Genomic DNA, 17419 nt, shown 5'->3' on the forward strand with positions numbered 1-17419 from the left:
GGCACCTCACAGGAATGAACCAAAGAATCCCCATCCACCACCTGAGGGCAAGATCTCCATCCACCACCTGATGGCAAGGATCCACCACTAGAGGCCATGCATCCTCCCTCCAGAGACTGTGGCCTAAAACTCCCCTCCAGGGACAGTGGGCAAGGATCCCCCTCCAGACCCAGTGGGCAGGGAGCCCTCTCCAGAACCACTGGGCATGATAACCACTCCAAAGACTGTGACCTAAGACTCCCCTCCAGGGACAGTGGGCAAGGAGCCCCCTCCAGAACCAGTGGGCAAGGAGCCCCCTCTGGAACCAGTGGGCATGATACCCACTCCAGAGACTGTGGCCTAAGACTCCCCTTCAGGGACAGTGGGCAAGGAGCCCCCTCCAGAAGCAGTGGGGAAGGAGCCCCCCTCCAGTGCCAGTGGGCAAAAAGGCCCCTCCGGAACCCTTGGCAATGAAACCCACTCCGGAGACTGTGGCCTAAGTCTCCCCTCCAGGGGCAGTGGGCAAGGATCCCCCTCCAGAACCAGTGGGCAAGGATCCCCCTCCAGAACCAGTGGGCATGATACCCAATACAGCTGAGATACCCCCCAAACTCCCCACCCTTCTCCCTGAGGTGCCTGCCCATTTCAAACATGATTACCTTGAACAGTGGAATCCGGAGGATGTCAGGAGTCAAGTTGGGGCTTGGACGATGCCCTGTGGCCATGTGGCCCTTTAGTACTTTGGACTGGCCATTGGTCCAATTTGTACATTGACGTGTAGATAGTTATTTATTTGTTTATTCATTACGATGGCTGTTGGCAGAACATTACAGTGGCTTTACTACAGGTATGTGTCCTTGCATTCTTTGCTCCTGGGTCCTGTAACTGTTGATGTACTGTGCAGCTGGTGTGTGTGTGTGTGTGTGGTGTGTGTTGTCTGTGTGTGTGTCACTGTCCTTTTCCTCTCTCCATCCCTTGTGTGCTAGGTTGCTGTACTCACCTTCGTTGTATTCGTTGGTGTTGGTGCTCCAGGATGTTGGAGTTTGGATGTTGGAGTTCCAGTTCAATGGCAGCCGGGGAGTCATCTGTGTCCCTGAAGGTGAGTCTTTCTTTTTCTCTAATGTGTTTCCGCCAGGTTCTTATGGTGTTGCTAAAGTCCCGGAAATCCTGGTGGTTTGCTATGTCATAATATGGTGGGTGGTACCTTGACTTCCGCCTGGCTGTAGGTGGCTACCGCCGTGGTCGGTGGTGTTAGCGCCTTGGCAATTGGTGTGGTACATTGGCTGTCTATGGGAGGTCTCACCGCCATGGTCATAATTTAACGGTAATTACAGCCAGCCTGTTGGTGGTATTACCGCCACTTTAACAGTGGCGGTCAGTACATTGCCAATGTCATAATGAGGGCCTTTGTCTTCACAAGAGGAGATCAAGTACTCATCCATTGGCTGAGAAAATGTAAATCTGATGTCCATGTGATGCTGAGCCATTCAATGTCAGAACCACCAAAGGACATATGGTGACTGTGCAACTTCCTAGGAAATCCATTACGCAAGATTTGTCGCATTTCAGACATGGGGTTTATCATTCATCAGATGCTGATGTCAATGTAGAGACTGGTTTAAAACAGACAATTGGATAACGTCAGAATGCTGTTGCCCCTACATCGCCAATGCAGATCATGGACACTCCTGTTGCTGATTCCCAGTTTCCAAAGACATTAGCAGGACAAGTAATCAGAGAGCCAACAAGGCTCATCCAAGAGCTATGATTGTGTATATGTTTGTAAAAAGTTGTATTTTTTTATTTAACAAAGGAGTAGATGTAGTGTTGTGTGAGTGTGAATAATAGATCCCTTTTGGCTCCTGAACAACTCAGTAGAACTGTGAGGTAAGTGTTAAAACTTGGTGAAGTGAATACAGGTTTAGAATGTTGAGTTCGTAGTTACACACAGAAGATAAAGACGTGTAATGCATAGCTCCCTGTGTGGCATACTCATTGGCAGGTACCATGGCTGGGAAGGACCCTACATTAGGGATTAGCTTTGCTTAGGGGGGCCTCTGTATGTAGAACTCGTTATGTCTAGTTTTAGTTATTGATTGTACTGGGGAACTGGCCTTTTGATGCAGAACTTTATTTAGGGACACAGCTATGTGGAGAAGTGGTGGGTTTAGTTTTGGTTGATGTATGTACTAGGGGACTAAGGCTTTTGATGCAGAGCTTTCTTTTGTAGCACAACTGTGTGTACAATATCTGCTCTGTACAGAGTGAAAGTTGCTTGCAAAACTGTTTCACCTTTCAATAGATAATGTATCTTGTGTGTGACTAGTGCTTATGTTCTAAGCTTTGCTTAGGAAAACTGTTGTATGTAGAAGTGGCTAGTTGTACTTAATGCATGCACTGGGAGTGTGGCTTTTTAATGCAGAGCTCTCTTAGCCGTGTATACAAACAGCATCACTTACCAGTATATGATATATGTGGTATAGGACGGAACTTGTCATGTTAAGGTTTGCTCAGGGCGAAAGGTAGATGCAAAAGTGACTCATCTTTTCAACTGATAAAGTGTGTAGTAGGGTACTAGTCATTGTGTTGTGATGTTTCCCAAGGGGGACAGCTGTGTGTACAAGCACTTGGGCCTAGTATTAGGGCATGCCCTAATAGGGGACTTGCCCTTTGAGGCAGAGCATAGCTTAGAGACAGAACTCTGTGTACAAGTGACTTCATCTACCAGTAAATGGTATGTGTGGGAGGGGACTGGAGTCTTGATGGTCAGCTCTGCTCAGTTATATGCATGAAGACTCAGCCTCTCAAAAGTTAAAATGTCTAGTAGGGAGCTAGCCACTGTACTTATAGCTCTCTTTAGGGGGACAGCGTTATGTAGAAGTGGCTGAGATTAGTTGTACTTGATGATTGTCCTAGAGAACTGGGCATTTGATGCAGAGATTTTTTAAGGGCACAGCTGTCTGTAGAAGTGGTGGGTTTGGTTTTACAAGACGTGTCTTTTGGATGCAGAGGTTTGTGTATTCAGACAGTTGTGTGTACAAGTGGCTTCACCTGCCAGTATATTGTATATTTAGTAAAAAGCCAGACTCTTCAGGTTCAGGGGTCATCAGGGAGAAAGTTGCACGTTGAAGAGGCTAAAGCTTTTAACAGATAATGAGACCAATTCACAAAGGTCTAAGTTTACCTTTGTGAATTGGGCCCTTAGGATTCAAGTCTAAACTTAGACTTCTGGTCTAAATTTAGAATTCAGGTCTTAGTTACCTTTGTGGATTGGGCTCTATGTTCTGAACTGTGCTTAGGGGGACCATTGTATGTAGGAGTGGTGGTCCTAGTATGTGTGTAGTTGGGATTGGCCATTTGATGACAAGGTTTTTTTAGGGAGAGGTCTGTGTGTACAAGATGCTGGACATACCAGAATACTGTTTGTGTGGTGCAGTACAGCAGTCTTAAAACAGCTCTATTAAGGGTAAAAGTTACATGTAAAAGAGATAGGCCTTCCAACAGAAAATACATCTAGTATGGCACTAGTCACTCTGATCTGAGCTATGCTTAGGTAGTTTGCTATATATATAAGTATCTGGGTTACTAGTAGGTGATGTGTGTGTGTTAGGGGACTCACCCTTTAATGCAGAGCATTGTTTTGGGTGACAGCAGTCTTTACAACTGGCTTCACCTGCGAGTATGTTGTGTGTGGTATGTGACAGCATTGTTGATGCTCACCTGCCATAAGGAAGAAAGTTGTATGTTGAAGAGGTTTGGGCTGTTTACAATCTTTCTAGCACAGGACAAGTCACGTCGGGCCAAATGTGTCATAGTATTGCGTTTCCCTTGAGTCATGCATGGTATCACAGGAACAAAGCAATACATGGCCCTGTGTTGCTTGGTAAATCTGGGGTAACACAAGACAGTTCAGGTCTCTGCCTTGAGCTACGTGGCCCTGTGTTGCTTGGTACATTTGGGGTAACACAAGGTAAAGCAAGTCTCTGCCTTGCATTACTCTGTCCTTGGAAGACGTGCCACGGGTGAAGCATGGGTATAATACCACCCACCCACCCATGGATTTTTTGCGCACTACCAGGTTTGACAAGACTTAAAGACATGGTAATGTGTCAAAATGCTTCGCCTGCCCAGGTGTGGTGCAAGGAGGAGAAATATATTTCTCCTCATTGTTCCCTCTTTCTAAGTTGCTGCATTTTGCCAAAAGCTCAGAGAGTTGTTTTGTGCAGGAAGATCTCCCTTCCTATACAGAAACAATGTTGCCCATGGTACAAGGTAGTCTGCATTGGCACTAGGCAGCAGATTGTGTGCCAGAGTAGGCAGAGAGAAGGAATGCACCGTGCATTGGTAAATATGATGCATTTCTGCCCTTTCCCTCTCATGCAGGACAGCAAACTGTTTTGCTCCTTTCCATTGCATGAAATATTGATGAATCTGTCCCTTAGTTTTGAGCTTTACTTAGAGGAACTGCTGCATGTAAAAGTGTCTGAGCCTAGTGTTATTTGATATGAGTAGTTGGGGACTGGCCTTTTGATGGAGAGTTTTCTTTAGGGACACAGCCAAGTGCGGAAGTGGCTTGACCTACCAGTATATGGTATGTGTGTCAGGAGAATAGAATCTGCATGCAAAGCTTTGCTAACTGACAATTACATGTCAAAGTGACTCAGCATTTTAACAGACAATTTATCTAGTAGAGGACTAGTTGCCTAGTTCAGATCTCAGGCTAGGTAGACCACTGTATATAGAAGAGGCTGGGCCTATTAGTAGATAATGAGTGTGTGACTTTAGATGCAGCAATTTGTTTAGGGACACAGCAAGGGTTATAAGTGGCTTGACCTGCCGGTGAATAGAGTATGTGATGGGGTCTTGAACTCTTCATGTATGTGTCATCAGGGAGGCAGTAGCATGATGAAAAGGCTTGTCCTTTTAACAGATAATGGTGGTCATTCTGACCCTGGCGGTAAAAACCGCCAGGGCCGTGGTCCGCGGGAGCACCGCCAACAGGCTGGCAGTGCTCCTTTGGGCATTCTGACCGCGGCGGTACAGCCGCGGCCAGAAACGGAAAGTCGGCGGTATACCGCCGGCTTTCCGCTGCCCAGGGGAATCCTCCATGGCGGCGCAGCTTGCTGCGCCGCCATGGGGATTCCGACCCCCATACCGCCATCCTGTTCCTGGCGGTTTCGGCTGCCAGGAACAGGATGGCGGTATGGGGTGTCGTGGGGCCCCTGGGGGCCCCTGCAGTGCACATGCCAATGGCATGGGCACTGCAGGGGCCCCCGTAAGAGGGCCCCACTTAGAATTTCAGTGTCTGCTTAGCAGACACTGAAATTCGCGACGGGTGCTACTGCACCCGTCACGCCCCTTCCACTCCGCCGGCTCCATTCGGAGCCGGCTTCCTCGTGGAAGGGTGTTTCCCGCTGGGCTGGCGGGCGGCCTTTTGGCGGTCGCCCGCCAGCCCAGTGGGAAACCCAGAATGACCGCCGTGGTCTTTTGACCGCGGTACGGTCTTCTGGCGGTTCCCGCTCGGTGGGCGGCTCACGCCGCCCGCCAAGCTTGGAATCACCCCCAATGTGTCTAGTATAGGAGTAGTTACTTAATTCTGAGGCTTGACTACAGAAAATGATGTGTGTACTAGAGTCTGGGCCTAGTAGTAGGTGATGCATGTACTGTGGGAGAGGCCTTAAAGGTTCCTTGTTAAATAGTGTGGACCTTTAAAAAAATACCACCCAGCTCACTTATGGTTTTTTTCCAAATAATCTTCCACAGACAGTTTTCAGCATGAACAGACCGATTTGCATGCAGGCCAATACGCTTAAAATAATTTTCCTAACAAGTAGCCAAGACCGTTCTACTGAGGGTTTTTGTGATTTCTTTATAGAGAATGCAACATTCCATTGTTAGATCCAGAAATATTAAAATAAACTACATCCTTCTTAATACAGCACTTTAAACCATGTTGTCCTACACACAATCAGTTTGCATTTCTCTAACTTAACTTCCTTGACTATGTTTCTCTCCACATCATCTTGGAAGCTAGTGCATACTGAGGAATCTCAAACTTTAAAGTACAAGTTAAAGAACACACCTACATAGTCTTTCATTTACAAAGAGAGTTACACTTCTTATCCAGAATAAATTTAAAATGAATAGCATTAACAGATAATGCACACCCAAGTGATTGGTGTTTTGCCCCTGTAGTTATCCTTTGAATTAAATGTGTAGTAGTCATAGTATCCACTTTACACTATAGAAAACTAATACACACAGAAACAAAGGTGAGAAATAAAGTCTTATGCAAAATACCTGAAAAAAAGAAGCTGTTTCTCCAACATTGTTGAATGAAGTAATGTATACCGCACTGTAATTACCAGACTTCTGGAGAGGAGACTAGAGAGTTAAGCTCCTGCACATCTTCACCACCCAGAGACAAACTCAAAAATGAAAAGGTTATGTAAGGGGTATAAGTATTTCTAGCCTACAACCTATCAACCAATCCCAAGGCAGTATTTTTTAGAAATTTTGCTACGAACAGTTTTGATTAGTTGAACCTAACATAACCTCACTGTACATGCTGTACTGGATTCCCAGAGCCACCGAAAAATCCCCAGCTGCAAGCCGCACCATTTAAAGCTTACATGTTGGGAGTCACAGAGCCATTGCGGCGCTCAGCGTGGCCCATGTTTAACTTTGCAATGGATCTGCAAATCTAAAAACCACAGTTAAAAATAATACAACACTAAGAGAAAAGAAAACAGTGATCTATGACTATTCACTCCCTTCCTCTTCATAAAACACCCTGTACAGTGAAAATATGTGAAAGTATCACAATAAGTGGAACAGAAAGTGTTCCCATCTCCCCAGCAGATTAAACAATTCAGATAGCTGATAACTTCTGAACCTACTATATACCAGCATAACTTGAGCCAACCAACTATTTTCTTTCCTTATTTAAATTCATTCTCCATTGTCTCTCATGGCAAATTATCATTCTGCTACTGATTTTTCCTGCATCACCTTCCTCCATAGAAGCATCCTGGTTAGAGTGTGGTTTGTGGGACACTGCTTTGTCTTTTGGACCATAGAGTATGCCAACATTTATGACAATCTCAAAGATCTTGGATTTCCTCTAGTGAACATCGCTTTGATTATCCAGAGAGGTATAAAGTAGCATCATTTGTTGCTTATGGTTCAGAGTATTTTGAATGTTGAACACCCAGACCTGATGACTCTGCACTCTTGTGACAATGATCTTTGCAGAATCGTAGGGATGAACTTGAAATTCAAATGAAGAGAACATTGGCACAGTTGATGGTTCTTTCCTCACACTGCTTTCTATATTCCCACATATGTCAAAGGCAGAAGTGAATATCCACTTCAACGTTCCTGGAATATTCAGAAAGGACGGAGAACATTTCACAGCAGAAGGGAACAGGATATTATTTAACAACATTAAGGAACCCATACAATTCTACCTTTAAGTGTGCACAGCACACTATAAATACAAAGGCTATTTTCAGAGTCACACAAAGAACAAAAGGGGGAATGGTTATTTTTAGTTTAAAAAAATGTCTGTGGCATTTACTGGATTCACAAATCCACTTTGGTGCCCGGTGTTTAACCATGGTTCCAGGTAACTAATGTGCTTCGGTTGATCTGGGTATCCATTCAAAAATGTATAAAATATATATTTTATCTCATTCAAGTCTGCAGCAATGTGTGTGTATGTGTGTGTGTGTGTGTGTGTGTGAGTGCATGAGGTGTGCATGGGATTGTGTGCATCATTCTGTGTACTTGAGAGTTTCAAGTTCTTTACATGTGTCTGTGAGATTTGTGCAAATCTGTGTGTGTGTGGCAGTGTGGGGTTGTATGGGTTTGTGTATGTGTGACTGTGTGTATACAAGACTGTGTGGCTGTGTGTGTCACTGTGTGTGTTGTTGGAAAATGGGTTATTGGTAAGGGCAGGTAAGAACCTACACTTAGCAATAGGCCACTAACCTCCACTTAGGTCGAGTTAGGTCTCAGTAAATTAAACCCAGCTCAACCCTAGGTAGCTTGGCAACGAGCGACAAGGCTTAACTTAGGAGACAGAGGGCCTCATTATGACCCTGGCGGTAGAGAACCGCCAGGGCCAACGGGGGCGGGAGCACCGCCGACAGGCCGGCGGTGCTCCCTTGGGCATTCTGACCGCGGCGCTTTGGCCGCGGTCAGAAAGGGAAAACCGGCGGTCTCCCGACGGTTTTCCACTGCCCCTAAGAATCCTCCAAGGCGGCGCAGCGAGCTGCGCCGCCGAGGGGATTCTGACAATCCTTACCGCCATCCTGTTCCTGGCGGCTCGCCCGCCAGGAACAGGATGGCGGTAAGGATTGTCGTGGGGCCCCTGGGGGCCCCTGCAGTGCCCATGCCAATGGCATGGGCACTGCAGTGGCCCCCGTAAGAGGGCCCCGCTAGTATTTCACTGTCTGCATAGCAGACAGTGAAATACGCGACGGGTGCAGTAGCACCCGTCGCACCTTCCCACTCCGCCGGCTCGATTACGAGCCGGCATCCTCGTGGGAAGGGAGTTTTTCCCTGGGCTGGCGGGCGGTCTTTTGGAGACCGCCCGCCAGCCCAGGGAAAAACTCATAATACCCTCCGCGGTCTTTTGACCGCGGAGCGGTATTATGGAGGGCTGAATTCTGGCGGGCGGCCTCCGCCGCCCGCCAGAATCAGAATGAGGGCCAGAGTGTAAAGCATTCAAATATCACAAAACAGTAATTAGATAAAACACAAGAAACAGTTTAACATTCCAAAACCAATTTATAAAAATAGATTATATTTGTATCTTTAAAATTACACAAAAACGAATAGAATCGGAAAAGGGGAACCGGAGATCTGAATTTTTAAAGAATTATTGTTTTTTTAGCCCTAGAAACAAAAAGCACCAATCGGGTCATCTGGTTGCACCTCGACCGGGGCAAAGTCAAAGTTTAAGGCCTACCGTGATGAAGCCCGGCTCGGCTACAGGCCACTCGAGGCCTCGGTCAAAAGTTTACCTTCGCACTTAGTCGTTTTTCTGAAGATTTTCTTCAGCAGGACGAACCTGCCAGTCCAATCCGACCTCCTGGAACTCTTCTCTGGATACGCGTTGTGGGAATCCTCAATGGAGTTTTTTACCTTCGGACTTAGTCGTTTTTTCCAGGTGAAAATCCTTCGACCAAGGTAAACCTGCATTTTGATCCGACATCCTTTGGGCCCTCTTCGGATACGCTGGCTGGGAGGTCCCGGTCAACTTTGTACGTTCGGACTTAGGGGGTCATTCCGACCCCGGCGGGCGGCGGGCGCCGCCCGCCGGGTGGAGACCGCCAAAAGACCGTACCGCGGTCAAATGACCGCGGCGGTCATTTTGACTTTCCCGCTGGGCAGGCTGGCGACCCCCCACCCGCCCAGCGGGAAAGCCCCAGCAACGATGAAGCCGGCTCCGAATGGAGCCGGTGGAGTTGCTGGTGTGCGACGGGTGCAGTGGCACCCGTCGCGATTTTCAGTGTCTGCTTTGCAGACACTGAAAATCTTAATGGGGCCCTGTTAGGGGGCACCTGCAGTGCCCATGCCAGTGGCATGGGCACTGCAGGGGCCCCCAGGGGCCCCACGACACCCGTTCCTGCCAGCCTCTTCCTGGCAGTGTAAACCGCCAGGAACAGGCTGGCGGGAAGGGGGTCGGAATCCCCATGCAAGCAGCGCCGCCGTGGAGGATTCCCTGGGGCAGGGGAAAACCGGCGGGAAACCGCCGGTTTCCCTTTTCTGACCGCGGCTTTACCGCCGCGGTCAGAATTGCCCCTGAAGCACCGCCAGCCTGTTGGCGGTGCTTCCTCCGTCCCCGGCCCTGGAGGTCGGAATGACCCCCTTAGTCTCTTTTTTGGAGATTTTCTTCACCGGGACGAACCTGCAAATCAGTCCGGGTCGTGGTTGAGGCAAGCCGCCTAGAGATGCTGGAGCAGGTCGGTCCCGCTATGGAGCTTTTTTTCAAAAGTTCTCCAAACTTCTGGATCTTCTCCCAGATGTTCTTTTAAGGTTCTTTTGGGGTCCACAGCTCACCCCGAGGATCCAGAAGCTCTGAGGTGATCCTTGGGTGTGTGGACTATAACTCCCAGAATGCACCTGGCGCAAACTCCTTTTTGGCCACTGGGCAGTGGTCAGATGGTTGATTTCTTCAGGAGTTGGTGCAGGGGACTCTGGTTAGCAATTGTTCACCTGTAGCAAACAGGGAGTCCCTCCTTGAACCAGTTGAAGCCAGGCAAAGTCCTTCTTGTGGTGAAGCCCAGGTGTGCAGCTGGTGCAGTCCTTCTGAGTGCAGATTCCAGGTGCAAGCCATGGGTCCAGCAGGGCAGTCCTTCTTCTCCTTTGGTTCTTCCTTGTTGGAATCTGATGGGGATCTGAGGTGTGGGTGCAGGTCTGCCAGTTTTATCCTTGCTCCTGGGTGAAAAACAGGTGGGTGTTGATTCTCCAATCAGGTGCAGGGTCCTTCCCCCTTTTATGACCACTTCCTGGGAAGTGTGGCAAAAATCAATCCCAGGAGGCAACACTCTTTAAAAATCCATCATGGCTGAATCTGATTTTAGGAGGTTACATCTGGCTGAGCCCACCCACTGGTGTGGCTAAAAATCATAAACACATCCCTCTCCTGCCCTCTCCTAATCTAATCAAGGGGACACCTAGTTATCTGGGATTGCAGTATGTGGGGGTGTTGCTGGGTTGTTCCAAATGTCCTTCTCTGCCTTTGAAGACCAGTTTGGCAGCTCTCTCCCTTCCTGCCTCACCATCTGCTGAAGGGAAATTCCCTCCCACAAGCACATTTCTTTGTGTGAAGCCAGGCCACTTCACACCTCATCAAGACAGCCTGGCCAGGCTGCCAGAGGCTGGCCAATCAGGGCACAGCAGCAAAAACAATGCAGGGCTGAAATTGGCAACTTTTCAGGTAAAGTTTAAAACTCTTTACCTGAACAAGTTATATTAAATCCAACAACTGGAAATTGTGGGATTTATTATAACAATTAATTTGATACCAAACTCTTGGTATCCATCATTTAAGGGGACTTTAAAAATTAAAATAAAGTCTCCCCATTTTAACCTATGAATGCCATTTACTACAATGAGGGAAAAACAAATGTGGCTGTTTTTACCTCACCAGGGCTTATAAAACAATTTGTATAAGGTCCCTGCTTATAGGTACATGGCACCCAGCCCTAGGGGCACATAGGGCACACCTTAGGGGTGACTTATATGTAAAAATAAGGTAGTTTAAGACTTTGGAACTACTTTTAATTCCAAAGTCGAATTTGCATATAACTTTAATTTAAAAGCAGCCAGCAAGGCTGGCCTGCCTTTAAAATGACACTGGGCACCTCAGCAGTGCACCTATGGGTGCACTACTTATGCTGTGGTTCTTAAACCTACATGCCCTACCATATACTAGGGAATTATAGGTAGGTTAACTTAGCCAATTATAATTAGCCTAATTTGCATATCAACTTTACACAGAGCACTGGCCCTGGGACTGGTAAGTAGTACCCAGAGCACAGCCAAGAGTCAGTAACCACCAGTACCTGTCCTGTCCAGAAAGTGTGGGGGTGACCAGGGCAAAAAGGAGGACTTTCCTACACTTGCCCCCCCCACCCCCCCCCCCACATGAAAGATGATGGGCACTAACCTACATCCTCATCAACTAAGTGGAAAAACCTGGAAATGCCATCTGCATTGACGTGGGCAGTCCCAGGTCTGTGCTCCACTGTGAAGTCCATCCCCTGTAGGGAAATGGACCACCTTAACAGTTTTGGGTTCTCCCCCCTCATCTGCATCAGCCATCTGAGGTCAGTTTGTACACGGAAGTGAGTGCCAAACAAGTATGGCCTCAACTTCTTCAGGGACCAGACGACAGCAAAGGCCTCCCTCTCAATGGCACTCCAACTTTTCTCTCTGGGGAGTAGTCGCCTGCTGATGAAGGCAACTGGTTGATCTTGGCCCTCTTCATTAACTTGTGCTAACACTCCCCCAATCCCTTCCTCTAAAGCATCTGTTTGCACTATAAACTCCTTGCTATAGTCAGGGGCCAGTAACATTGGTGCTGAACGCATAGCCTGTTTTTAGGGTGTCAAAAGCTTTCTGACACTCTGGTGTCCAAATTACCTTCTTGGGTTGTTTCTTGGAGGTAAGCTCAGTCAGAGGGGCCACTATGGTCCCATAATTCTGAACAAACCTCCTGTAGTACCCAGTCAGGCCAAGAAAGGCCCTGACCTTAGTCTGGGTTTTAGGAGCCTCCCAATCCAGGATAGTCTGGATCTTGGGCTGGAGAGGTTGTACATGTCCTCCACCAACAAGGTGGCCCAGGTACACAACTGAGCTTTGCCCTATCTGGCACTTGGTTGCCTTGATAGTCAGGCCTGCTTGAAGCAGGGCCTGAAGCACTTCCTTCAGGTGGACCAGGTGGAACTATATACAGCTATATCATCCAGATAAGCTGCACTGAAGAATTCCAACCCAGACAGGACTCTATTCACCAACCGTTGGAAGGCGGCAGGAGCATTTTTCAGGCCAAAGGGCATCACCTTGAACTGAAAGTGGCCCTCTGGTGTGGAAAATGCTGACCTCTCCTTAGCTCCTGGACTTAAGGCAATCTGCCAGTATCCTGAGGTCAGATCAAACGTGCTCAGGAATTTGGCAGCCCCCAACCTATCAATGAGCTCATCAGCTCTAGGTATGGGGTGAGCATCAGTCCTAGTGACTGCATTTAGACCTCTGTAGTCCACACAAAATCTCAATTCCTTCCACCCACCTTGGTGATCAGGTTTGGGCACCAGTACCACTGGACTGGACCAAGGACTGTTAGAGGGCTCAATTACCTTGAGCTCCAACATCTTAGCCACTTCAGCTTTGATGTTGGCCTTGACCTGGTCAGACAGCCTGTACAGCTTGTTCTTGACAGGCAAGCTGTCACCAGTGTCAAAGTCATGGACACACCAATTGGTGAGTCCAGGGGTCAGGGAGAACAGACTAGCAAACTGCTCCAAAACTTGTCTGCAGTCTTTTTGTTGCTGGTCTGTCAACTTGGGAGAGAGTACCACTCCCTACCACTGACCTGTCTTGTGCATTTGAGGACAGGAGGTCTGGCAGAGGTTCACTCTCCTCCTCCTTCCCTTCATCAGTGACCATCAGCATGGTCATGTCTGCCCTGTCTTGGTGGGGTTTCAACCTGTTAACATGCAGGATCCTATGAGGATCCCTGGGGGTGCCAAGGTCCACCAAGTAGGTGACCTCACCCTTTTTCTCCAGAATTGGATAGGGCCCAGTCCGCTTGGCCTGAAGTGCCCTAGGAGCCATGGGCTCCAAAACCCACACCAGCTGTCCTGGGTGATACTCAGGCATGGTAGCCTTCTGATCATGCCAGAGCTTCATGAGCTCCTGGCTGGTCTCCAGGTTTCTGCTTGCCTTCTTCGTGTACTCAGCCATGCGTGACCGCAGGCCCAGCACATAATCTAGCACATTCTCCTTGGACTCTCTGAGAGGCTTCTCCCAAGACTCTCTCACCAAGCACAATGGGCCTCTTACAGGGTGCCCAAACAGTAACTCAAAGGGGCTGAATCCAACCCCCTTCTGTGGCACCTCTCTGTAGGCAAACAGCATGCATGGGAAGAGAACATCCCATCTCCTCCTGAGTTTGTCAGACAAACCTATGATCATGCCCTTCAGGGTCTGATTAAATCTTTCCACCAGACCATTGGTCTGTGGATACTAGGAGGGGGTGAACTTATAAGTAACACCATACTCATCCCACATGGCTTTCAGATAGGCAGACATCAAGTTTGTGCCCCTATCTGAGACCACCTTCTTTGGGAATCCTACTCTGGTGAACACACCAAGTAGGGCCCTAGCCACTGTGGGAGCAGTGACTGTCCGGAGGGGTATTGCCTCAGGGTACCTGGTGGCATGGTCCACAACCACCAAAATGTATCTGTTACCTGATGCAGTTGGTGGGTCTAGGGGACCAACAATGTCAATCCCCACCCTCTCAAAGGGAGTCCCAATCACTGGCAGTGGTATCAAGGGAGCCTTTGGCTTGCCCCTGCCTTGCCACTGGCTTGGCAGGTGATACAGGAGCTGCAAAACTCATTGACTTTTTCCGATATTTGGGGCCAATAAAAATGGTTGACCAGCCTGTTCCAGGTCTTGGTCTGTCCCAAATGTCCAGCTAAGGGAATATCATGGCTTAAAGTAAGAAGGAATTCTCTATACTTCGGGAGGACCACTACTCTCCTGGTTGCCCCTGGTTTGGGGTCCCTTGCCTCAGTGTAGAGAACTCCATCCTCCCAGTAAACCTTGTGGGTCCCACTGGTATCCCCTTGTTCTTGCCTGGCAGCAGTCTGCCTTAGGCCCTCAAGAGTGGGACACTCGCTTTTTCCCTGGCACAACTCTTCTCTGGTGGGCCCACCTGCCCCTTACAGTTCTGTCAAGTCAGGCAGAGCTTGCAGGGGATGTGGCCCTCCCTCAGAGGTCAGATCCTCCCCCTCAGGTTTGGATTCCTCCTGATCCTCTGTACTTGTAGGGGCTGGCAAGCCAGACCTAGTGCCCTTTCTCTTCTTCTTGGAGGCTTGGCCCATTGTTCCAGGGTCCAAGTGTCCAGCACTTCCCTGTTGTGCTGCCTGTGACCTGGTCACAGCACACACCCATTCAGGGAGGTCCAGCATCTGTGTATTGTCCTTTCTCTCCACCTCTGACCATTCAGATGCTTCAAGATCATTTCCCAGCAGACACTCTACTGGGAGGGCAGGAGCTACAGCTACCTTCTTAGGGATAGTCACACCTCCCTATTCCAGGTTCACCATGGCCATGGGATGGAGTTGGGTTCTGCTATCTGCATATGTTACTTGGTGGAAGACACCAGGTAAGACCTGTTCTGGAGAAACCAGCTTCTCTGTGACCATTGTCACACTGGCTCCTGTATCTCTCAGAGCTTCCACCTCAGTCCCATTGACTTTAGGCCTCTGCCCATACCTCTCCATGCTGGGAAGTAAGGTGGCCATAGTTGCAATGTCCACCCCACCCACGGATACTAAGGTGACGTCTGTGTACCCTGATCCCAGCCCTAGGCCAACTTCCACCCCCAACCCTACACTAGCAATCCCCTGGGATTGCCCACCAGTGGGGGGCTTCTTGGAGCAGATAGCATCTCCTCTTTTGTGTCCAGGTTGATGACACGCAAAACACTTGCCGACCTTAGCAAGCTCCTGACACTTTCCTGCTTTAACAGGATCATAATTCTTCCCCTGATACCCTTTCCCCCTAGAAGTGGAATGGCTCGGGGCTCCCCCACCCTGAGAAGTTTCTGGGGACTCTTGTGAGGGCTCCTTGGGCTTTTTATCATCTTTCCCCTGGGTCTTCCCCTGAGAAGACCCATGTCCTCCCTTTTTCTGATCATCCCCAGGGGGTTTCTGGTTAACCCTAGTTCTTAACCAGTCATCTGCTGTCTCCCCCAGCTCTCTGGGGTTGGTCAACTTAGAGTCAACTAGATACTGGCGGCGCTTCTCTTGGACACCATTGGTTAGAAGGTGCTCCCTCATAATCAAATTGTACAGCCCCTCAAAGGTACTTACCTTGTTGCCCTGTATCCAGCCCTCTACTGCTTTTACTGAAATGTCCACAAAGTCCACCCAGGACTGGGTGCTTGTCTTTTGGGTGTCCCTAAATTTTAGCCTATACTGCTCTGGGTCAGACCAAACCTTTTAGTTAAGCATCTCTTCATACTCGGGTATGAGTCTGCCTCCTCCCCCATCAAGGTTAGGAGCCTATCCCTCCCAGAGTTGGAAACCAACTCCCAAAGAAGTGAACCCCAATACTGAGGCTTGACTGTCCTCATCTGGAGGGCCCTCTCAAAGGCCCCCAGCCACTTATCTATATCATCCCCCTCTACATAAGCAGGAACCACCCCCTTGGGTAATCTGGGGCAAACCCCCCACCCATGGACACCTCAGCTTCTTTGTCACTGCCACCATCTCTTTTCTCTTCCCTTGCCCACTTTTTCTTTTCTAGGGCCAGCTTCTCTGCCTCCAAAGCTATGAATGTGAGCTGGGCCCACCCACTGGTGTGGCTAAAAATCATAAACACACCCCTCTCCTGCCCTCTCCTAATCTAATCAAGGGGGCACCTAGTTGTCTGGGGTTGCAGGATGTGGGGGTGTTGCTGGGTTGTTCCAAATGTCCTTCTCTGCCTTTGAAGACCAGTTTGGCAGCCCTCCCCCTTCCTGCCTCACCATCTGCTGAAGGGAAATTCCCTCCCACAGGCACATCTCTTTGTGTGAAGCCAGGCCACTTCACACCTCATCAAGGCAGCCTGGCCAGGCTGCCAGAGGCTGGCCAATCAGGGCACAGCAGACAAAACAATGCAGGGCTGAAATTGGCAACTTTTCAGGTAAAGTTTAAAACTCTTTACCTGAACAAGTTATATTAAATCCCACAACTGGAAGTTGTGGGATTTAGTATAACAATTAATTTGATACCAAACTCTTGGTATCCATCATTTAAGGGGACTTTAACAATTAAAATAAAGTCTCCCCATTCTATGCTATGAAGGCCATTTACTACAATGAGGGAAGAACAAATGTGGCTGTTTTTACCTCACCAGGGCTTATAAAACAATTTTTATAAGGTCCCTGCGTATAGTTACATGACTCCCTGCCCTAGGGGCACATAGGGCACACCTTAGGGGTGACTTATATTTAAAAATAAGGTAGTTTAAGACTTTGGAACTATTTTGAATTCCAAAGTCGAATTTGCATATAACTTTAAGTTAAAAGCAGCCAGCAAAGCAGGCCTGCCTTTAAAATGACACTGGGCACCACAGCAGTGCACAAATGCTGTGGTCCCTAAACCTACATGCCCTACCATATACTAGGGAATTATAGGTAGGTTAACTTAGCCAATTATAATTAGCCTAATTTGCTTATCCACTTTACACAGAGCACTGGCCCTGGGACTGGTAAGCAGTACCCAGGGCACAGCCAAGAGTCAGTAACCACCAGTACCTGTCCAAAAAGTGTGGGGGTGACCAGGGCAAAAAGGAGGACTTTCCTACATGTGTGCTGTCAGGGTAAGTAGTACAAGTATCTGTGTGTAGGGGTGGTATTGTGGGTAAGTGTTTGTGGGATTGTATGCATGTGTGTTTGAGTGTTTGGGGTTCTGTACAATTGTGTAAGTGTTACTGTGTGGCGGTTGTGTAAGTCTGTGTTTGTGTGTCATGGGTTGTGTGGATGCATGAGTGAATATGTGTGGATGAGATTGTTTTGATGTGTACATCATTGAGTGTGTGTGGTGAGGGTGAGTTTCAGGGTCTGTGTGTGGAGGTGGTTGTGCAGGTGTGTGGGTAAGTATGTGTATGTCAGGTTGTGTATGTATGTCTGTGTGTCTGTGAGTGTGTGTGG

This window comes from Pleurodeles waltl, chromosome 4_2, assembly GCF_031143425.1.
Source record: "Pleurodeles waltl isolate 20211129_DDA chromosome 4_2, aPleWal1.hap1.20221129, whole genome shotgun sequence".
Taxonomy (NCBI): Eukaryota; Metazoa; Chordata; class Amphibia; order Caudata; family Salamandridae; genus Pleurodeles; species Pleurodeles waltl.